The sequence below is a fragment of the Ahaetulla prasina genome, chromosome 3 (assembly GCF_028640845.1).
Source record: "Ahaetulla prasina isolate Xishuangbanna chromosome 3, ASM2864084v1, whole genome shotgun sequence".
NCBI lineage: Eukaryota > Metazoa > Chordata > Lepidosauria > Squamata > Colubridae > Ahaetulla > Ahaetulla prasina.
The window spans coordinates 47,707,999-47,716,103 of NC_080541.1; the positions used below are offsets into that span (position 1 = coordinate 47,707,999).

The 8,105-nt window shown below is 41.2% G+C and overlaps 1 protein-coding gene across 5 annotated transcripts in view; it reads right to left on the reverse strand.

Annotated features, from left to right (window-relative positions):
- The window catches only part of FAM110B (family with sequence similarity 110 member B), a 77,541-nt gene extending 69,655 nt beyond the window's left edge, over positions 1-7,886 (reverse strand). For 3 of the 5 annotated variants that reach the window (XR_009154567.1, XM_058178174.1, XM_058178175.1), the window contains exon 1: positions 7,489-7,886. The gene's annotated coding sequence lies outside the window, so the exon portion shown is untranslated. Of the gene's footprint in view, positions 1-6,974; positions 7,057-7,488 lie in introns of those variants that run through there. The other 2 variants (XR_009154568.1, XM_058178176.1) reach the window with 2 other exon arrangements.
- Positions 7,887-8,105: the final 219 nt, after the last annotated feature.

Here is an 8,105-nt window from a genome sequence, read left to right on the forward strand (position 1 = left end):
AGTTTGTATATAAATTGTTTTAATGCGGGCTGTACACCGCCCTGAGTCCTTCGGGAGAAGGGCGGTATAAAAGTTTAATTAATTAATTAAATAAATAAATAAATATTGACCAACAAAGCTATAAATTGCATTGTATTTAAAGCTCAAGACTAACATCAAAACAAAATAACATTGGTGAAATCCAATTTTTTTTTACTACCGGTTCTGTGGGTGTGGCTTGGTGGGTGTGGTGTGGTGTGGCTTGGTGGGTGTGGTTTGGTGGGTGTGGTTTAGTTTGGTGGGCGTGGCAGGGGAAGGATACTGCAAAATCCCCATTCCCACCCCACTCCAAGGGAAGGATACTCCAAAATCTCCATTCCCACCCGCTCCTGGGAAAGGATATTGCAAAATTTCCATTCCTTCCCACCCACTCTGGGGCCAGCCAGAGGTGGTATTTGCCAGTTCTCCGAACTACTCAAAATTTTCGCTACCGGTTCTCTGGACTGCTCAACATTTCCGCTACTGGTTCTCCAGAACTTGTCAAAACCTGCTGGATTTCACCCCTGCAAAATAATGTCTCTAAAGTTGAATTCAAATGGATGTAATTACATTTGACAAAAGCACATAAAAGCACTTGAGTTTGGTTTAGAAAAGATTAAGTATAGTTTGCAAGGTTGTGGGGGGAAAAGGGAATATGAACATCACAGAGTTATACAAACAGCTTATACTCCATAATCAGTTAGTAATCCCAAACTGAGTTTTGAAACTAGTTTGTGCCAATTAAATATTACATTAACACTAATGACAGCTTTTCCATATTGGTATCTCTATGCTATGTTTTTCTTTCTTTCTTTGTTTTTCTTTTTGTTATGTTTTTTGTATTCCGTGTTTTATATGTTGGAAATTCAATAAATATTATTTTTTTAAATATTGTACAAATTTTGGGGGGAAGGGCTCACTCAAAATATTTATACTAATTCTACGACAGGTTTCCATATACTTAAGCATATGATGTTGGAAAGAATCTTCAGATAGATCATGACTTACAACCACAATTGGAAGAAGAATTTTTGTTGCTAAATAAAGCAGTTGTGAATTGCACTTAACCTTAGTAAGGCCACACCTGGAATACTGCATCCAATTTTGATCACATTACAAAAAAGATTTTGAGACTTTGGAAGAAGTGCAAAGAAGAGCAACTAAGATGAATAAAGACCTGAAGACAAAAACATATGATGATCAGTTGCAGGATTTGGGTTTGGCTAGTCTAAAGAAAAGTAGAACTAGGGGGGACAAGATAGCAGTATTTCACTATTTGAGATGTTGCCACAAAGAGGAGGAGGTCAACTTATTTTTCAAAGTACCAGAGGGCAGGACAAGAAACAATGGATGGAAACTAATCAAGGAGAGAAGCAACGTGGAACTAAGGAGAAACTTCCTAACAGTGAGGACAATTAACCAGTGGAACAGCTTGCTATCAGAAGTTGTGGGTGCTTCATCACTGGATGTTTTAAAGATGAGACTGGACAGTCACTTGTCTGAAATGGTATAGAGTCTTCTCTTTGAGCAGGGAGTTAGACTAGAAGATCTCAAAGGTCCCTTCCTATTCTTATTCTGATTGATTAACTGATCTTATGACCTTTTTTGCCGTGGTTGTTAAGAGAATCATGCAATCATCAAGCAAATCAGGTTTCCCCATTGACCTATTGGAAGCTGGCTGGAAAGATCGCAATGTGCAACAGTTGTATATACATGCCAGTTGCTAATTTCCCAAATTTTGATCACATGACCGTGGTGATGCTGCAATACTTGTAAGTGTGAAGATCAAAAAGTAAGTCACTCTTTTCAAGGCAGTTGTAACTGTGAACAGTTGCTAAACAAATGGTTGTAGGTCAAGGACCACCTGTATATTTTAACTTAAAAGCTCAGTGGAATCTCTTCTCAAAAATAATTACAAAAAGAAGAAAAAATATTAAATTAAAAACATCATACATGAAATAAATATTATCATAAAGTTAGGAGCCACTGATGTGAGGCAATACAAACATTTTGATTTATATTAGCTTATTCAGATGCTTCTCTACTTTTTTTTTAAAAAAAATCAGTACCTCCCATTATTTTCCAGCTATAAACTGAGATAACTCTTTATCAGCTACTTTTCTAAAATAATTGATATCTTTGCCACAATGACAATTTTATGTCTCAATCATAAATCTATGTAAAGTTATGACAGATTTATCAGATTTGGCAAAGCTACCAAAGCTTGAAGAAAGAGCTGTCTGTTTATTCCTGGGAAAACAGAGCACTTTACACATTCCATGAATAAAAACTGTAGCAGATTTCTCTGATGATTTTGTTTATCTTAAACTACTCTTCTAATATCTAATTTGGTACTTACTACAGCTGTGGAAATAATTTTATGAGTCATTTTGTTTCCTCAGTTATCTCATCGGAAATGTTCGGAACCCTTTGAGAAGGCTTCAAAGCAGCCCACTAAAGGTGTTTCATCTTGAAGATGAAACTGAAATACTTTGGCCACCTAATGAGAAAGAAGGACTCACTGGAGAAGAGCCTAATGCTGGGAAAGATTGAAGGCAAAAGAAGAAGGGGACGACAGAGAACAAGGTGGCTGGATGGAGTCACTGAAGCAGTAGGCAGGAGTAAATGGATTCCAGAGGATAGTAGAGGACAGGAAGGCCTGGAGGAACTTTGTCCATGGGGTCGCGATGGGTCGGACACGACTTCGCAACTAACAACAACAAAGGTGTTTCCAACTATTTTACCATTCAAGGAGTGGATCAAGAGACTGAATTATCTTCATTGCCCTCTACCTCTGTAGAACAAATGTAACAGCCAAATCATTTCTTTAAAACAAAACATTAGTAAATCCTGTTTATTCTTCAAATATAGAGTAACCACTTAGCTGAATTACTATGTAAAAAATCTATGATGTAGCTTATTTCTGATATCAGAGGCTCAGAACAGAACCGAGATTACAAACAAAATGTGGGTTAATATTTTGGGATAACTATTTCATAAAAAGTTTGCTGGTTATTCATAACATTTTCAAAAATCAAATGCTGATCAGATAATACTTGCCTTGTAGCAAGCAATTTCCCTAAACACAAATGAGAAAGCTGGAAAACAATAGGATGTTAAAAAGTAATTGTAAAAAATATAAAATGATATAATCAGATTAGGAAAGGATCTTGAAGAACTGAGTTCAATCTCTGCCCAGACCATTTTATAGGCAATAGGCTTTTGCTTTGCAAATTTCCACACAATGGTTGGTTTTTTAAAAAAAAAAATGCTACAAAAAAGGAGATCAGCAAAAAAGTTGTGCAGTCACTCATGCTCTAGTCACCACATGTATTAACTACTGCAATGTGCTCTACATGGCTAGACTTTGAAGACCTTTTGGACATCAACTGGTCCAGAATTCAGCAACATTATCTTTGATTGGCATGTGACCTCTCTGCTTCACAAACTTCACTGGTTTTTATTTATTTATTTATTTATAATTTAATTTTTATACCGCCCTTCTCCCGAAGGACTCAGGGCGGTTTACAGCCATATTAAAAACACCAAATACAAATAACAATTTTAAAAATGAATTAAAACCAAATATTTAATGGCCAGATCAACTAAAACGGTCAAAGACCAACATAAAACCCATTTAAAATTACAATTAAAATTATGCTTAGGCTAGTCCCGCACTATGAAATAATAAAGTTTTCAGTTCACGTTTGAAGGTCCGGAGGTCGGGGAGTTGGCGTAATTCCGGAGGCAGCTCATTCCAAAGAGCCGGTGCTGCCACAGAGAAGGCCCTCCCCCTGGGGGCCGCCAACCGACATTGTTTGGTTGACGGCACCCTGAGGAGGCCCACTCTGTGTGAGCGCACAGGTCGTTGGGAGGCTATCGGTGGCAGAAGGCGGTCTCATAAATAACCCGGTCCTAAGCCATGGAGCGCTTTAAAGGTGGTAACCAACACCTTGAATTGCACCCGGAAGGCTACCGGTAGCCAGTGCAGGCCGCGCAGGATAGGCGTTATATGGGAACAACCCAGTGCTCCCTCTATCACCCGCGCAGCCGCATTCTGGACTAACTGGAGCCTCCTGGTGCTCTTCAAGGGGAGCCCCATGAAGAGAGCATTGCAATAGTCCAGGCGGGAAGTAACGAGGGCGTGAGTGACCGTGTGTAAGGAGTCCCGGTCAAGGAAGGGGCGCAACTGGCGAATCAGGTGAACCTGATAAAATGCTCCCCTGGCGACGGCTACAAAATGTTTCCAGGTGTTATTCAAGGTGCTTATTATAATCTATACAGCCCTGCATGGCATAGGGCCTGCTTACTTGAGGGACCGCCTGTCTCCCATTACAACCTGGCTGATTCAATCTGACAGAATTGGTGCTCTCCAAGTCCACCTGCAATCTATAAGGATCCTAGAAGCATGCCTTCACTGTCATGATGTCTCCCTCTTGAATGAGATTCCCCAATATTCCCATATTCTGGCATTCCAGAAAGCTGTTCTCCCAGGTCTTGTTCTCCCCAAGTGGTTGGGTCCCCTCTTAGACTGTGTTTGACTATGGTGGACTACAGTCAACTCTTGTTCCAATATCTTATTTTTTCATCTTTTATAAATATTTTACTACTATTTTTATGCTATCACTTTTTTGTACAATACACTGCACAGAGTTGATTGGAACCCATGGCATCTTCACTGAATAAATTAATATGAAGAACTTCATCATAAAATTCTCTCTTCAGATAATTTAGTTGAAGACACATATGGAGGAATGTGAAACTAAGGATTCATGTAATGAGAACTGCAGCTGTAAAAAATGCCTTACTATCCCACTCATGGACATGTCTGCTGGGTATCTTTATAAGCTATCAATTATACAGATGGCAGTCCAGCTTCTGCTTGAATGCCGTCCACGAGAACAGCCAATCATATTCAGATGCTCCTTTAGTTAGATGTTATATGCTCTAATCATTTAAAAGCTTTGTAGAACTCACATCCATAATTTAACCATGATTTTACTCAATTATCCCATTTTTCTAAATGTTAACATCATTTTATTCACTGAAACATGGTTTGCTAGTTTATAGTTCAAAATCCTTTTAATGGAAGTCAGTTAGAGCCGCCACTGATGTCTTGGCATCAAATACTTAAACTACTGCCATCTTCTATGTGATAAAACACTTGAACACTATGCTACACTATATTCTTAATCTTCTGATTTCTAAACTAAGTATTCCAAAGCCATTATTTTGACATCTTCATATGGCTTCTAGGCTTCTGTTCCAATTTGGATATGATATCCTTATATCTTCATTCTAAGTTTACATATGGATAATATCTGAGTATAAAACAGCATAAAGCATAACAGCAAAAAATAAAGGTTTATTTTTTAAATTATGGTTTTGTTAACATAACCTACAGTTGCAGCCTTTGTAGCAGACTCATACTGCTGACTCATGTTTACCTTCTGACCAAAATACATTTCACCTCTATTGCTGCCATCCAACTATCTCCCCATCTTGAAGCAATACAGTAACCAATAAAAGGCAGACAAGGATTAATCCAGGATAAAGACTTAACTCTTAAATCTGAACCTTCCTCCAACTAACGAGGAACTATTGACAAGCCCAAATTTCAATTTCCTGACAGAACTGTTACTTAACATCAATTTAATAATCAAATCTGATTCGGTCAAAATGATACCAATCCAATGGAATAAACTATTATTGTTATTCCTGTATTGTAGATAAGGCATGAACATAAGGGGCAAGTTTAAAACTGAGATTAGGAACTTCTTTTTAACCATTTCATTAGAACATGACTGAGGAAATATTGTAATACTCATACTGCAAAAACCTCATCAAGAAGTTAAACCAGGTTGATATGCAAACCACAGGTAATTTTTTTGCTGGAATTAATGTTTTAGAATCATGCTAACAATGAAATCCTAAAACAAAACGTTTATATAATTTCATACAGTTGTCACTGGTATTCCAATTCTTTAACTGGAGTTCACCAAATATAAAGACAGCTGTACCTGCTGCCAGACAGAAAATATCAATATATCCAGCAGCAGTTATCTTCTGATATATATGCAGTATAAAACTTGAAATGGTATTTATCCATGTTAAAAAGAGGCTACTAAACTTCAGATGTAAGCACACTGACAAAATGTTAAACACAGAATTTTTTTTTCTTCAGAATAAACACCCACACAACATTTACTTTTCAGGCTGTCAAACACAAACACCACAAAGACACATCGCTCCAGTATCCATACAGCAATGAAACAGCCAAAGCTTAGCTTTAATTAAAGCTGGGCTAACATCCATCCTAAAAGTGATACAGATACTTTTCACACACGGGTGCTAGACATTTCTTCTAGGGTAAAGGATGCGTGTTCCAAGCGCTTCCATCTCCGTTCCGGAACCTATATAACTGCCTTCGACTTCAATGTCCCAAAGGTGCTTTTTCAGGAGGCAACTGGACTTTCGCGCATTTCTTGGAAGACGTTTCGCTTCTCATCCAAGAAGCTTTTTCAGCTCTGACTTGATGGTGGGGAACGGAAGGATTTATATTCTTTGATATTTGCATTCTTTTAGAGAGTCGTTGAGGCCACTTAAAGGAGAGAAAAAAAGGACCTTTGGGACAGCCATGGCCTGGATGACTAAGAATCTCCACAGACATCGAATTCAATCATTCCCAAGAGTGTACAAAACTGCGTCTTTTCTTAAAAAGCGGAGATTCTGGAAAGGCAGCCCCCGAGGCTCTACAGCGCTTCGCAGGTAGAGCAACGGCCTTAACGAAGGAGAACTTCCTACTCTCCCGGAATCGCTTCCATTTCTACAAGTCTAAAATGAAACATTACACCCACGCACATATACACAAACACATACATGCACGCGCGCCAATAATGAAAGAGCGAATAACCCGTCCTCTCTCTCTCTCTCTGTGTGTGTAATACTGTACCAACCCGGTTCTTGGTTTCCGGAGCAGGCGCACGTTAAACTTCCCTCCTGCTTCTGCGCTCGCGATCCAAGTGACTCCCTCCCAAAGCTATTACAAAAATCAACAAAACAACCCGCCCCCTTGCTATCGCAGGGAGGAGGAACAACAACCCAGGTGTAGTGACCGGCGCATACATTAGCGCATACCGACCCCGGCCGCTGCCGCCTCTAAAATTGGCATCAGCCGCTAGATACGTTGGCGGTGGAAAGGCAGCGTTTGCTCAGGCGTACTAACTAGCACTACGAAGCGGGCACCGGCATTCCAGCCGCAGATAACCCGAGATGAGGAGAGGAGCGAAAAAGGCAGAACCGCCGCCGCCGCCGCCTCGGAGCTGAGAGACGAGGCTACGGGCAAAAGGGAGCGTTTTCCACCCTTTCCGATCTCGAGGCTCTGCTGTCTGTGTGTCCTTCCGCCACGACCACCCGTCCAGAAGCCCTGGGCGGCCACATTCCCTCGTTCCGAGCACAGTCAAGACTTACCTGGTGCCCTGCTTCGGTCGTCTCCTCCGAGTAAACCCTACGCGAGGAGACGCGGTCTTGCCGAGAAAGCCATGGGAGCCAACGCTCCGGTGGCCAAGGGACCAGAGCGAAATTGCACGGCTTTGCGAAGGCGACGCGGTGCACGCGCCCCCGGGCTTCCTCCGCACATTGAATGAAAACTCTCCCACGGCCGAATTGCTGCCACCGCAGCCACAAGCGGCGCCGAGCTCCGTCCTTCCCACTTCTTGCTAACGCGGGGGTGTGAGGGGGGGGAGTTGAAGAACGGCGGACAGGGTGCTCCCTTTATATGGGCGGCCTTCCAGGATGGCCCGGAAGGCAGCAAGAAGAAGAGCTCCCGTCTCGCCTTTGTATTTTTCACAGACTCTTCCTCCTTTCGCTTGCTTTCTCTTCCTTTCCCTACGCCTTGTCCCCCATTCTGCGCTCTGAATGGCTCGGTCCATCCTGAAATGGGTAGGGGGCGGGGCGGGGGATGCTATTGCTCTCATACAATAGGCTTGAATCGAGCTCCGCGATGTAACGGAGCAGAAACAGCGCTACGTATATACCTTGGTTCCTTTTCAAAGGTGGTGTTCTGGATTTGGATGATAAGAGACTAG